Source organism: Adiantum capillus-veneris, chromosome 14 (assembly GCF_014529385.1).
Source record: "Adiantum capillus-veneris isolate H3 chromosome 14, ASM1452938v2, whole genome shotgun sequence".
NCBI lineage: Eukaryota > Viridiplantae > Streptophyta > Polypodiopsida > Polypodiales > Pteridaceae > Adiantum > Adiantum capillus-veneris.
In genome coordinates, this window is record NC_140944.1 from 102404713 (window position 1) to 102420028 (window position 15316).

Consider the following 15316-nt stretch of genomic DNA (forward strand, 5'->3'; position numbering starts at 1 on the left):
GTAGAGAATGGGATCTAATACAAATGGAGGCAATGGTGCGGATTGCACTCAATGGGATGGGCTCAAGGATGTAGGTATGGGTTCGGTTACCGCATTCGGAGAAGAAGAGAGATTTGTAGTTTGGGGCAATGTGTGTGGTGTAATGGCTGAAGCGAGAACCTCCGGATTTCTCCCAAGTTGTTGGTGCAGCCAAAGTGTGTCGACTCTAGAAGGTGGCATGGGCAGATGAATGCAGGAAAACAGAAGCATGGTAAAGGCATGGAGCAGCTAGGAGAATCATGGGATGGCAGGTAGCAGCGGACGTGTATGCATGATGCAGCTTATGGGCCAGGAAAGGCTCCATGAGGGGCTAATTGGGGTAGCAGGTGAAGGAGATGCAAAGTGCATCCTTTGGGTCTAGGAATGAAGATCTTGAATTGCTAAAGGAGCAGGTCCAGACGGTTCATCAAACCCAGCTACGGAGCCCAAGTTATTGAAGGTTGAAGTTTTAGTGGTTTGCAGATTCTTGCCGGACAGGGCAACTGGGGACAGGCGATCCAAGTGGGAGTCAAGGTATAGATGTGTAGAGCTCAATTCATGGAGCCTACCCGACTTTTCGGATTGCGGATCGGAGCCCTGCTTTGCAAGATATGGTCAGTTGAAGTTTTTCCGGGGGTCGGGTCTGAGCCCACTTGGCTGCATTGGAGAATGTGCCATCTGGCATCTTGTGAGACTCGACAGAGTTGTAGAGCAGGTTGTACATCATAACGAGCTAACAGGAACAGACTACATGCCAAACGGAGTCCGGAGGAAGAAGTGATCGAAGTCGGAAGATTGCGTGTCTTTGTCCAAAGCAGGTTGCAGATGATTTTTTCCATTTTTGAAAGCCTTCGTTCAAAGGTACCGAGGGGTCGAAGTGCAGATACAGAGAGGGTGGTTGTAGCTGGGAAGATGGAGTTTCAGAAGGGCTTTACAGCTTGGCAATAGGAGATTGGAGTAGAGGATGGAAGCCTGGTAAAGGCATGCCAAAAGGATCTTGTGTTAAAAAGTAATGGGGTTTTTGTTTTTTTGAAGCCTTAAGGCTTGGGGCCTATGGAGCTGACACGTGGCATGCTGAAAATCCCACATGCGCAAAGCAAGGGCCAGAGGCCGCAGTATATAAGCTAGGGAGTGAGGCCGCATTAGCATACAAGAGGTGTGAGGGGAGCTCCCCTCCCTTGGCCATGGCGCGCGGGCGTGGCGCTGTGCAGCGGCGCTACGTGGTGGACTTGATGGCCATTGGCAGTGGTTTTGACGAGGGGCACCCGTGGGCGCCCGCGTGGTGGTTGAGGTCTGTGATGAGGTGGCAAGCGGTATGGGACGGTGCCCGCATTCGCTAAGGGCCAAACAATTTTTAGGGTAAAGGTGTACCCCCCCCAATAGCGACATCGCTATTGCCTCGACAAGGGAGGGGTCCCGCTGGCAAAAGGTGCCGACAAGGGTTGAAGATGTAAGCCAAGGTCAAAAGCATTCAAAGGCCAAGAGGAGGGAAATCCGGCCGGCCAAACGAAAGGGGCCAAAGCCCAATGTGCACACCATGTAAATATTTCCAAAAATAAACTATGCCAAGTGTTGGCAATGCAATAAAAATTCTAAAAGCATCTCTATGTGAAGGCCACGAGGTGAAGCTCACCCTTTTTTCTTTTTTTGGGCCTCCTAGAGGCACCCCTATAAAAGGTTGTAAATGCAAAAATTTGAGGGTCTTTTGGACCATGTGGCTTTTTTTGTACGTGTGAGTAAGTGAAAGCTTGAAGCTTGTGTGTTGCTAAGCTTGCCATTGAAGCTACATACATTGGTTGTACTACTCTCTATGCAATAATACTACTCACTTGCCCCAATCTCGTGTCTTGATTCTCCCCATCCCCCTCCTCTTCTCTCGTTCTTTGTGTATTGGCCATTGCTTGCAAAGGGTTTGCCTGCAACTCAAAAGGTGCTACCAAGAGGGCAGATTAGGATTTTTCTGTGTGTCGGAAAGGGTGAGTTGAGCAGTGTGGGTGCATTTCTGTTGAGGGTGTTTTTTGCAAGGTGTGAGGTAGTTACTTTGTATGCTAAAGCGGAGTTGTTAGTGCAAATAAGACAATTTGAAGGTGTTTTTTGAGGTTAGGGGTGCTGTGGAATCCCTGGGCTATAGACAGGCAAGTATTTGGTGTGATGGGTGTGTTCCCTATTCCGCCTCTCCATCTTCTGGTGCCCCCACTGAGGAGCGGTCTGATGCTCCGATTTGCGGTTGAAAGTGGTGTTTTTTAGCCGACGAAGCGGTTGGCGAATGGTCGAGATGTTTGATGGTCGAGGTTGAAGTTGATAGAGATGGTGGAGCCAGGTTTTGGCCCCATATTTACGGGCGTCGAACATCCCGAGGATTGGTTAGCAGATTTCGAACTATGGCTGTTATGGATGCGTGTGTCAACGGATGCAAAAAGGTTACAGACGGTGCCGTTGTTGATGCGAGGACGAGCCAAGGTGTGGTTCAATGGCTTAGACAGCACTGATCGAGAATCATGGCAAAGGTTGCAGTGTCAGTTTCTGGAGCGGTTTCGGGAGGTGATTACGACAGAAAAAGCCGGTGCAAGAATGAAGGCGGTACACCAGGATGTGAGTAAAGATTTCTCTATTTTCATTGAGCAGTTTGAAGCTTGTTGGAAGTAGTTAGATATTGCTACTTGGGTCAAAAGCAATCAATCTTTGAAGTTGTCAAAGCTGTTAGAGTGCTTGCATCTGAGGATTAGAGAAAGGGTGGAAGATGGTGCAGATACCTATGAAGACATGGCCTATCTGGCAAAGATAAAGAGCAGAAAGGTGAAGCGGATATTCAAGTTGGGAATGCTAAAGCCAGCAGATTATATGCCTACTGTTGCGAAGGTAGCGAAGTGCTCTTTGGTCCAACCAAAGGTGATTCCAGTTGTGCAAAATGCAAGGCCTGTGGAGGTAAGACCTACTATTGGTTATGTTCCTTGGAGGTTTCCAGTTTGTGCTGTGCATGTGGCGAGGGTCGAAGAGCTTGTCAACGAGGAGAAGCTCCATGTCGAGGTGAACCAAGATGCCACAGCGGTAGCAGATGTGGAGGTTCCAGTACGGATTGAAGAGGTAAAGCATGTTCTTTTTGAAAGTTTGCATGAAAAGGTAGCAGAATGCAATCGAGATGCAGATATCGAGGGTTCAAAGGCTGATGAAGAAAGTGAGCAAAGCTGTGAAGATGGTCAAGCTTTTGTGGAGTAGCAAGTGGATGCAGATGCTGATACGGAGTCGTTACATGATGCCGATGTCGATGATGATACAAGCTCGATTAGCTGGGAGACAAGCAAGGAGAATAGTGCCGATGAGTATACATCCTATAACGAATAGACGGAATCTGATAAACCCGATTTGGTAAAGGTAAAGCTTCCCTCTTATATGTTTGATGATATGGTAATAGCACATGTGCAAGAAGAGCAGGGGACAGAGCAAGCCGAGATACTTGATGAAAGCCAAATGACGCAGTCTAGACCTACAGATGATGAAATACAGGTGAAGGTGGTGTGTGGTGCCATGGCTGTGCTGATGAAAGTAGCGGTGCAAGGTGCCATGGTGGTGCAACATGTGCAGACTTTTTCCCAGAGAGATAAAGCGGTCGTGTCTATGGCGGAACTTGAGATGGATACAGTAACGAGTTTCTCTCTTCCATAGAGGAGCATGATGCAGCGGTAGAAGGGGTGCTTAAACAACAGGTAACTGAAGCTCAAAAGCAAGAGGTGTTGGTCGACCTTGAGGGGCCGTTTGACAAGGAAGGGCTCGATGATGCTGGAATTGAGTGTGTGGCCAAAGAGGAGGTTGTGATGCCAAAGACGAAGGTGATTCCGATGCGGCAGGCATGTCCAATGGTGGAGAAAGGAGAATCTCAAGCAATGGCTTTGCTTCTATTGCAAGTATGTGAATTATGGTTGATGAAAAAGATGGTACATACAGCTCTATGGAGGCTAGTTCAACAAGTACAGGGGTATACGCTAAGGGCCTCCACTTTATTTGATTGGGAGGGAGGGTCAGACATGTGTTGTAGCTTGGTGTCAGGTACATGTGTTTTTGATGATGATATGTTTGGTGCTGCTTGGTGTGGGGTAGACAGGTTGCAAAAGAATGCATGGATTGCAGAAGGTAGGCTATGGGCAGTCTACACACATGGTGGTCTAGGTACTGTGGTACGACACTCTGGTGAGCAGTTACAGATTGGTGGAAGATACCAACGGCAAGTGTTTGATCCAGGTGAAAGCTATGTCATGCAGGGGGTGGGGTAACCCACGTGAAGGTTTGGCAATAGAGTGCAATAAAACTATGTAAATATGGTTTTAGTTTTCTCATAGTGTCTGCCAAGTTTTGCAGTTTCTAGTGGAATAAAGCTTTTTTGTGGTTGAGCATAAATGATCAACAGGGGGGTGGGCAATGATGGTGCAGCCAAAGTGTGTCAACTCTAGAAGGTGGCATGGGCAGATGAATGCAGGTAAACAGAAGCATGGCAAAGGCATGGAGAAGCTAGGAGAATCATGGGATGGCAGGTAGCAGCGGACGTGTATGCATGATGCAGCTTATAGGCCAGGAAAGGCTCCATGAGGGGCTAATTGGGGTATCAAGTGAAGGAGATGCAAAGTGCAGCCTTTGGGTCCAGGAATGAAGAGCTTCAAGTGCGGAAGGAGCAGGTCCAGACGGTTCATCAAACCGAGCTACGGAGCCCAAGTTATTGAAGGTTGAAGTTTTAGTGGTTTGCAGATTCTTGCGAGACAGGACAACAGGGGACAGGTGATCCAAGTGGGAGTCAAGGTATAGATGTGTAGACCTCAATTCATGGTGCCTATCCGTCTTTTCGGATTGCGGATCGGAGCCCTGGTTTGCAAGATATGGTCAGTTGAAGTTTTTTCGGGGGCCGGGTCTAAGCCCACTTGGCTACATTGGAGAATGTGCCATCTGGCATCTTGTGAGCCTCGACGAAATTCTGGAGCAGGTTGTACATCATAAGGAGATAACAGGAAGAGATTGCATGCCAAAGGGTGTCCGGAGGAAGAATTGATGGAAGTCGGAATATTGGGTGTCTTTGTTCAAAGCAGGTTGCAGATGATTTTTTCCATTTTTGAAGGCCTTGGTTCAAGGGTGCCGAGGGGTCGAAGTGCAGATACAGAGAGGGCGGTTGTAGCCGGGAAGATGGAGTTTCAGAAGGGCTTTACAGCTTGGCAATAGGATATTGGAGTAGAGGATGGAAGCCTGGTAAAGGATGGCCAAAAGGAACTTGTGTTAAAAGAGTAATGGGGTTTTTGTTTTCTTGAAGCCATAAGGCTTGGGGCCTATGGAGCTGACATGTGGCATGGTGAAAATCCCACATGCGCAGAGCAAGGGCCAGAGGCCTTAGTATATAAGCTAGGGCGTGAGGCCTCATTAGCATACAAGAGGTGTGAGGGGAGCTCCCCTCCCTTGGCCATGGCGCGTGGGCGTGGCGCTGTGCAGCGGCGCTGCGTGGCGGACTTGATGGCCGTTGGCGGTGGTTTTGATGAGGGGCGCCCGCAGGGCAAGGGCCAGAGGCCGCAGTATATCAGCTAGGGCGTGAGGCCTCATTAGCATACAAGAGGTGTGAGGGGAGCTCCCCTCCCTTGGCCATGGCGCGTGGGCGCGGCGTTGTGCAGCGGCGCTACGTGGTGGACTTGGTGGCCGTTGGCAGTCGCTTTGATGAGGGGCGCCCGCGGGTGCCCGCATGGTGGTTGAGGTCTGTGATGACGTGGCAAGCGGTATGGGACGGTGCCCGCCCCCGCTAAGGGCAAAACATTTTTGAGGGTAAAGGTGTACCCCCCCCCAATAGCGACATCGCTATTGCCTCGACAGGGGAGGGGTCCCGCTGGCAAAAGGTGCCGACAAGGGTTGAAGATGTAAGTCAAGGTCAAAAGCATTCAAAAGCCAAGAGGAGGGAAATCCGGCCGGCCAAAGGAAAGGGGCCAAAGCCCAATGTGCACACCATGTAAATATTTCCAAACATGAACTATGCCAAGTGCTGGCAATGCAATAAAAATTCTAAAAGAATCTCTAAGTGAAGGCCACAGGAGGTGAAGCTCACCCTTTTTTCTTTTTTTGGGCCTCCTACAGGCACCCCTATAAAAGGTTGTAAATGCAAAAATTTGAGGGTCTTTTGGACCATGTGGCTTTTTTGCCTGTGTGAGTAAGTGAAAGCTTGAAGCTTGTGTGTTCCTAAGCTTGCCATTGAAGCTACATATATTGGTTGTACTACTCTCTATGCAATAATACCACTCACTTGCCCCAATCTCGTGTGCTGCTTCTCCCCATCCTCCTCCTCTTCTCTCGCTCTTCGTGTATTGGCCATTGCTTGCAGAGGGTTTGCCTGCAACTTGAAAGGTGCTACCAAGAGGGCAGATTAGGAGTTTTTTGTGTGTCGGAAAGGGTGAGTTGAGCAGTGTGGGTGCATTTGTGTTGAGGGTGTTTTTTGCAAGGTTTGAGGTAGTTACTTTGTATGCTAAAGCGGAGTTGTTAGTGCAAATAAGCCAATTTGAAGGTGTTTTTCGAGAGGTTAGGGGTGCTGTGGAATCCCTGGGCTATAGAGAGGAAAGTATTTGGTTTGATGGGTGTGGTCCCTATTCCCCCTCTCCATCTTCTGGTGCCCCCACTGAGGAGCGGTTTGATGCTCCGATTTGCGGTTGAAAGTGGTTATTTTTAGCGGACGAAGCGGTTGGCGAATGGTCAAGATGTTTGATGGTCGAGGTTGAAGTTGATAGAGATGGTGGAGCCAGGTTTTGGCCCCATATGTATGAGCATCGAAGATCCCGAGGATTGGTTAGCAGATTTCGAACTATGGCTGCTGTCGATGCGTATGTCAACGGATGCAAAAAGGTTACAGACGGTGCCGTTGTTGATGCGAGGACGAGCCAAGGTGTGGTTCGATGGCTTAGAGAGCACTGATCGAGAATCATGGCAAAGGTTGCAGTGTCAGTTTCTGGAGCGGTTTTGAGAGGTGATTACGACATGAAAAGCCGGTGCAAGCCTGAACGCGGTACACCAGGATGTGAGTAAAGATTTCTCTATTTTCATTGAGCAGTTTGAAGCTTGTTGGAAGTAGTTAGAGATTGCTATTGGGGTCAAAAGCAATCAATCTTTGAAGTTGTCAAAGTTGTTAGAGTGCTTGCATCTGAGGATTAGAGAGAAGGTCGAAGATGGTGCAGATACCTATGAAGACATGGCCTATCTGGCAAAGATAAAGAGCAGAAAGGTGAAGTGGAAATTGGATTTGGCAATGCTAAAGCCAACAGATTATATACCTACTGTTGCGAAGGTAGCGAAGTGCTCTTTGGTCCAACCAAAGGTGATTCCAGTTGTGCAAAATGCAAGGCCTGTGGAGGTAAGACCTACTATTGGTTATGTTCCTTGGAGGTTTCCAGTTTGTGATGTGCATGTGCCGAGGGTGGAAGAGCTTTTCAACGAGGAGAAGCTCCATGTCGAGTTGAACCAAGATGCCACAACAGTAGTAGATATGGAGGTTCCAGTACGGATTGAAGAGGTAAAGCATGTTCTTTTTGAAAGTTTGCATGAAAAGGTAGCAGAATGCAATCGAGATGCAGATATCGAGGGTTCAAAGGCTGATGAAGAAAGTGAGCAAACCTGTGAAGATGGTCAAGCTTTTGTGGAGCAGCAAGTGGATGCAGATGCTGATACAGAGTTGGTACATGATGCCGATGCCGATGATGATACACGCTCGATTAGCTGGGAGACAAGCAAGGAGAATAGTGCCGATGAGTATACATCCTATAACGAAGAGATGGAATCTGATGAACCCGATTTGGTAAAGGTAAAGCTGCCCTCTTATATGTTTGATGATATGGTAATAGCACATGTGCAAGAAGAGCAGGGGACAGAGCAAGCTGAGATACTTGATGAAAGCCAAATAATGCATTCTAGACCTACAGATGATGAAATGCAGGTGAAGGTGGTGTGTGGTACCATGCTAGTGGTTGTGCTGATAAAAGTAGCGGTGCAAGGTGCCGTGGTGGTGCAACATGTGCAGACTTTTCCCAGAGAGATAAAGCGGTCGTGTCTATGGAGGAGCTTCAGATGGATACAGTAACAAGTTTCTCTCTTCCATAGAGGAGCATGATGCAGCGGTAGAAGGGGTGCTTAAAGAACAGGTAATTGAAGCTGAAAAGAAAGAGATGTTGGTCGACCTTGAGGGGCCAGTTGACAAGGAAGGGCTCGATGATGTTGGAATTGAGTGTGTGGCCAAAGAGGAGGTTGTGATGCCAAAGACGAAGGTGATTCCGATGCGGCAGGCATGTCCAATGGTGGAGAAAGGAGAATCTCAAGCACTGGCTTTGCTTTTAGTGCAGGTATGTGAATTATGGTTGATGAGAAAGATGGTAGATACAGCTCTATGAAGCCTAGTTCTGCAAGTACAGGGGTATACGCTCAGGGCCTCCACTTTATTTGGTTGGGAAAGAGGGTCAGACATGTGTTGTAGCTTGGTGTCAGGTACATGTGTTTTTGATGATGATATGTTTGGTGTTGCTTGGTGTGGGGTAGACAGGTTGCAAAGGAATGCATAAAGTGCAGAAGGTAGGCTATGGGCAGTCTACACACATGGTGGTCTAGGTACTGGGGTACGACACTCTGGTGAGCAGTTACAGATTGGTGGAAGATACCAATGGCAGGTGTTTGATCCAGGTGGAAGCTATGTTATGCAGGGGGTGGGGCAACCCACTTGAAGGTTTGGCAATAGAGTGCAATAAAACTATGTAAATATGGTTTTAGTTTTCTCATAGTGTCTGCCAGGTTTTGCAGTTTCTAGTGGAATAAATCTATTTTGTGGTTGAGCATAAATGCTCAACAGGGAGGTGGGCAATGATGGTGCATCCAAAGTGTGTCGACTCTAGAAGGTGGCATGGGCAGATGAATGCAGGCAAACAGAAGCACGGCAAAGGCATGGAGCAGCAAGGAGAATCATGGGATGGCAGGTAGCAGCGGACGTGTATACATGATGCAGCTTATAGGCTAAGAAAGGCTCCATGAGGGGCTAATTGGGGTAGCAAGTGAAGGAGATGCAAAGTGCAGCCTTTGGGTCCAAGAATGAAGAGCTTGAAGTGTTGAAGGAGCAGGTCCAGACGGTTCATCAAACCCAGCTACGGAGCCCAAGTTATTGAAGGTTGAAGTTTTAGTGGTTTGCAGATTCTTGCCGGACAGGGCAAGTGGGGACAGGTGATCCAAGTGGGAGTCAAGATATAGATGCGTAGAGCTCAATTCATGGAGCCTACCCGTCTTTTCGGATTGCGGATCGGAGCCCTGGTTTGCAAGATATGGTCAGTTGAAGTTTTTACGGGGGCCGGGTCTGAGCCGACTTGGCTGCATTGGAGAATGTGCCATCTGGCATCTTGTGAGCCTCGACGAAATTCTCGAGCAGGTTGTACATCATAAGGAGCTAACAGGAAGAGATTGCATTCCAAAGGGTGTCCGGAGGAAGAAGTGATGGAAGTCGGAAGATTGGGTGTCTTTGTCCAAAGCAGGTTGCAGATGATTTTTTCCATTTTTCAAGGCCTTGGTTCAAAGGTGCCAAGGGGTCGAAGTGCAGATACAGAGAGGGTGGTTGTAGCCGGGAAGATGGAGTTTCAGAAGGGCTTTATAGCTTGGCAATAGGAGATTGGAGTAGAGGATGGAAGCCTGGTAAAGGCAGGCCAAAAGGAGCTTGTGTTAAAAAGTAATGGGGTTTTTGTTTTTTTGAAGCCTTAAGGCTTGGAGCCTATGGAGCTAACATGTGGCATGCTGAAAATCCCACATGCGCAGATCAAGGGACAAAGGCCGCAGTATATAAGCTAGGGCGTGAGGCCTCATTAGCATACAAGAGGTGTGAGGGGAGCTCCCCTCCCTTGGCCATGGCGCGTGGGCGTGGCGCTGTGCAGCGGCGCTGCGTGGCAGACTTGATGGTCGTTGGTGGTGGTTTTGATGAGGGGCGCCCGCAGGGCAAGGGCCAGAGGCCGCAGTATATAAGCTAGGGCGTGAGGCCTCATTAGCATACAAGAGGTGTGAGGGAATCTCCCCTCCCTTGGCCATGGCGCGTGGGCGTGGCACTGTGCAGCGGCGCTGCGTGGCGGACTTGATGGCCGTTGGCGGTGGCTTTGATGAGGGGCGCCCGCGGGTGCCCGCATGGTGGTTGAGGTCTGTGATGACGTGGCAAGCGGTATGGGACGGTGCCCGCGCCCGCTAAGGGCCAAACATTTTTGAGGGTAAAGGTGTACCCCCCCCCCAATAGCGACATCGCTATTACCTCTACAGGGGAGGGGTCCCGCTGGCAAAAGGTGCTGACTAGGGTTGAAGATGTAAGCCAAGGTCAAAAGCATTCAAAGGCCAAGAGGAGGGAAATCCGGCCGGCCAAAGGAAAGGGGCCAAAGTCGTAAATATTTCCATAAATGAACTATGCCAAGTGTTGGCAATGCAATAAAAATTCTAAAAGAAGCTCTAAGTGAAGGCCACTGGAGGTGAAGCTCACCCTTTTTTCTTTTTTTGGGCCTCCTAGAGACACCCCTATAAAAGGTTGTAAATGCGAAAATTTGAGGGTCTTTTGGACCATGTGGCTTTTTTGCCTGTGTGAGCAAGTGAAAGCTTGAAGCTTGTGTGTTGCTAAGCTTGCCATTGAAGCTGCATACATTTGTTGTACTACTCTCTATGCAATAATACCACTCACTTGCCCCAATCTCGAGTGTTGCTTCTCCCCATCCCCCTCCTCTTCTCTCGCTCTTCGTGTATTGGCCATTGCTTGCAGAGGGCTTGCCTGCAACTCGAAAGGTGCTACCAAGAGGGCAGATTAGGAGTTTTTTGTGTGTTGGAAAGGGTGAGTTGAGCAGTGTGGGTGCATTTGTGTTGAGGGTGTTTTTTGAAAGGTGTGAGGTAGTTACTTTGTATGCTAAAGCGGAGTTGTTAGTGTAAATAAGCCAATTTGAAGGTGTTTTTTGAGAGGTTAGGGGTTCTGTGGAATCCCTGGGCTATAGAGAGGCAAGACATAACCCAACTTTTCATACATAGCTTTTACTATGTCTTCATCATTAGCATGTAAGAAGGTAGCATCTTGTACAATACACTCATCAATCACAGCTTCTAATTTCAATTGTACTTGTCCTCAAATATATGAGTATTTTGGTATACTTGGACTCTGTTCTTAATAGCTTGCATAATGCTCATAACTTACTTGTACAATAGCTTCTTTGAAGTATTCACAGTGGTCGTTGCAGGCTTTGGTAACCTTGTATCCTTCTTAACTTGGTTTCTAACTCATAACACTCTAGGTAGCCTTCTCGATCATATCCATCAAACATTGGCCTCTCCTCGTATACCGCATCTAAAGCTGCATCCAAAGCTTAATCCATTTGATTCTTCTGTTAGGAAATATGACGTAGCTAAGTAGATAATTGAGTAGATTACTTAATGGAGAGAGATAACTTACACACACAAGAGATTATAGAGTAGAGAGAGAGAGAGAGAGAGAGTGCACACAATATACGTGGTTCACCCAATGTGGGCTTCGTCCACGGGAAAACAACCACTCAATGGCTTTACTACTTCAAATAAAAAGTAAGTTACAAAGAGACTATCCCCTTTTGGAGCTCCTGCCTTGCTTCACTCTCACCACCTCATACCCACCTTGTTGCATCAACTTCACGCTGTGAAATGTATGCAGAAATGGTCTCCTTTTATAGGCCAAAAGGGATGTCATCTCTCATGAGAGGCAGCCATGTGTAGCCGCCCTTGTGTAGATAAGTCCAAATCGGACCCTCCAATCCGCCCATGTGTGGCCGCCCTTGAGAAGACAAGTCCTCCTTTGAAATCGGCCATCGGCCATTGCATTCAGCTGCCGACCATCGGCCAACTAACCGATCGTTTTTCGACCACTTTTCGGCCGCTGTCCGGCCATAATATTCCGGCAAAAAGGAATATTCCAGTGAAGTCGAGACTAGCCATGAAAATTTTGGTTTCCGGCAAGTGATTTTTCTTCGCGAACGATGGCTTCTCCTCATAATGGGGGCCTTACAAATGTGCATTTTTACCACAAAAAATTACAAGGGTTAAATCAGGCTCCATACTTAACAATCTCCCACTTGGAGACTGATCTCCAAACCAAACCTGTGACTGCTTTCCATCTTGGCTTTTTATCCTTGAATGTTGATTGAAGATGAGCAAAAGCTCAACTTCTCCTTGTTGACCACCTTTGTAAACATATCTGCAGGATTTTCACTTGTATGCACCTTTCCTAGCTTTAGTTGTCCCTCTTCCAAAAGAGTGCGTATGAAGTGATATCTCACCTCAATGTGCTTTGTCCTTGAATGAAAGGTTGAGTTCTTCGCAAGATGGATAGGGCTTTGGCTATCACTGTACAAGACACAATTATCTTATTTGAATCCAAGCTCTTCTAAGAATCTGTGAAGCCACAGAATTTCTTTGCTTGCCTCCATCATTGCTACATACTCTGCTTCCATGGTAGAAAGTGAGACCACTTTCTGCAACTTTGAAGCCCAACCTACTGTTGTGCCTCCAAGTGTAAAGACATAGCCAATAGTGCTCCTTCGAGTGAGTATCTTTGTCACCTGCCATATCTGCATCAGCATACCCTTCTAGAAAAATATTAGTTCCTCCAAAATACAAAGCATTTGTTGTTGTCCCTTTTAGATACCTAAGTATCCACTTCACAGCTTGCCAGTGCTCTTTACCTAGGTTTTCCATGAGCCTACTTATAACTCCCATTGCATGTGCAATGTCTGGCCTTGTGCATAACATAGCATACATAAGAGAACCTACCGCTCAGCATATGGAACTGTAGACATATAGGCTATCTCCTCTTGTGTCTTTGGACACATATCCTTGGTTAGTTTAAACTGACCAGCCAAAGGTGTAGAAATTGTTTTTGCATTTTGCATTGCAAACCTTTCTAGTACCTTCTTGATGTAATCCTCTTGAGATAGCTTTATTGTCTTCTTTGTCCTTTCCCTTGATATCTTCATACCAAGTATCCTCTTTGCAGCACCTAAATCTTTCATTGAAAAAGATTTAGACAGTTCCTCTTTTAGGGTCTTTGATGTCCTGCATGTTAGCACTTGCAATCAGCATGTCATCAACATACAACGTTAGGATGATGAACTTCCCATCTTCCAAATTCTTCATGTAAACGCAGTGATCCGAGTTACATCTTGTGAATCCATGATCCAACATCCATCGATCAAACTTCAAGTACCATTGCCTTGATGCTTTCTTTAAACCATATAAGCTCTTCTTTAATTTGCAAACCATTTTCTCCTTACCTTTTACTTCATACCCCTTTGGTTGAAGCATGTAATTTCCTCCTCTAAGTCACCATGAGGGAATGTCGTATTTACATCCATTTGCTCAAGATTTAGATCATGAGCAGCCACAAGGCTTAAGACAAGCCTAATTGAGTTCATTTTTACAACAGGAAAAAATATTTCATTGAAGTCAATACCTTTCTTTTGAGAAAACCCTTTTACCACAAGCCTAGACTTGTACCTTTTCTTCCCACCTTCTTCTTTCTTCAGCTTATACACCCATTTGTTCTAAAGTGCCCGCTTACCTTTAGGAAAGTCAACCAACTCCCATGTTTGGTTGTGATGTAATGAGTCCATCTCCACTTGCATGCTCTTCATCCATTCTTCTTTGGATGTGTGTTGCATAGCTTCTTTGTATGATTCCGGCTCTCCAGAATCTGAGATCAAGAGATGGTTGAAGGGAGGAAAGAACCTTTCTGGAGGTCTACTTACTCTTGTAGATCTTCAGGGAATAGGTTGAGGCTCCTCATTTTCTTGACGTTGTTGCACATTGTCATCGTTTGCATTCCTTGAGTCTTCACCCTCCTCAAGCTCCATGTACTCACATCACCTGTTTTTTTTCTTTCCAAGTAATCTTTGTACATATTTTGTTCGTTAAAAATTACATCCCTACTTCTAAAGATTTTCCCATCTTCAGGATTCCATAGGTGATACCCAAAGTCACCTTCTCCATAGCCAATGAAGAAACACTTTTTGGACTTTGCATCTATCTTTGATCTTAGGCTTCTATCTATGTGCATGAAAGCCTCACACTCAAACACTTTGAGAAATGCATAATTCACCGGTTTACCTGTCCATGCCTCTTTTGGAACTCCCCCCTCCAATGTCGTTGAGGGTGACCGGTTGATTAAGTACACAGACATACTTACAGCTTCTGCCCAAAGCTCAAGCAGTAAGCCTGCATGTAGCCACATGCTTTGTGCTTGCTCCATGATTGTCCTATTCATCCTTTCTGAAATCCCATTTTGTTGAGGTGTCCTTGGGGTTTTATTTTGCCTTTGAATGCCATTGCTAGCACAAAAGCTTGGTTGCAATATTCACCTCCATTGTCAGATCTGATGCATTTAACCTTGGTACCTATTTCATTTTCCACAAAGGCTTTCCACCTTCGAAATATAGAAAATACATCGGATTTATTCTTCATGACATAAATGCATGTTTTCCTAGTCACATTGTCTATGAATGTTACATAATACAATGAGCCACCAAGTGATGGTGTACTTGCAAGACCCCAAACATCAGAATGAACCAACTCAAGTTTTTTATTTTTGCTTTCATTTCCTGATTTTTGAAATTTTACCCTCTTTTCTTTACCATAAACACAATCTTTACAGAACTCTAAGTCCACTTGAAACCTGGTAGAAGCTTCTTTCAAACCTGGTAGAAGCTTCTTTGTTTGAAGGATTTTCATTCCTTTGACACTCATATGCCCAAGCCGGTAGTGCCACACAGCACTGTCGACTTCTGTAGTTGTTGCACAAGCTGAAGGTTGCGTGCTAACAGTACATAAGTAAAGTGTACCAACCTTTTTTCCTTTGGAAACCACCAAAGATCCCTTTGAGATCTTCCACCATTTGTTTCCGAGTACAATGTTGTGACCTTCATCGTCCAGCTGTCTTGTAGAGATTAATTTTTTGCAAAGAGAAGGAACATGCCTAACATCTTTAAGCTTCCATTCATTTCCGTTAGCAGTTTTGACACAAACTGTACCTTTGCCGACAATTTCACAAGCATCATCATCCCCCAAGTATACATACCCAAAATTACCTTTGGTGTAATCTTGGAAATGTTGCTTGTGTGGTGTCACATGGAATGAAGCCTCGAAATCTACTATCTAGGAATTAGACACATTGTCTAATGAGATAATTAGAGAATCTTGCTCTACTTTACCTACCACATTGGCCTCGGATGTTGGATTTTGTCTTGAGACTCCGACTCCTTCTTCTTCTTCGACTAGCAATCCT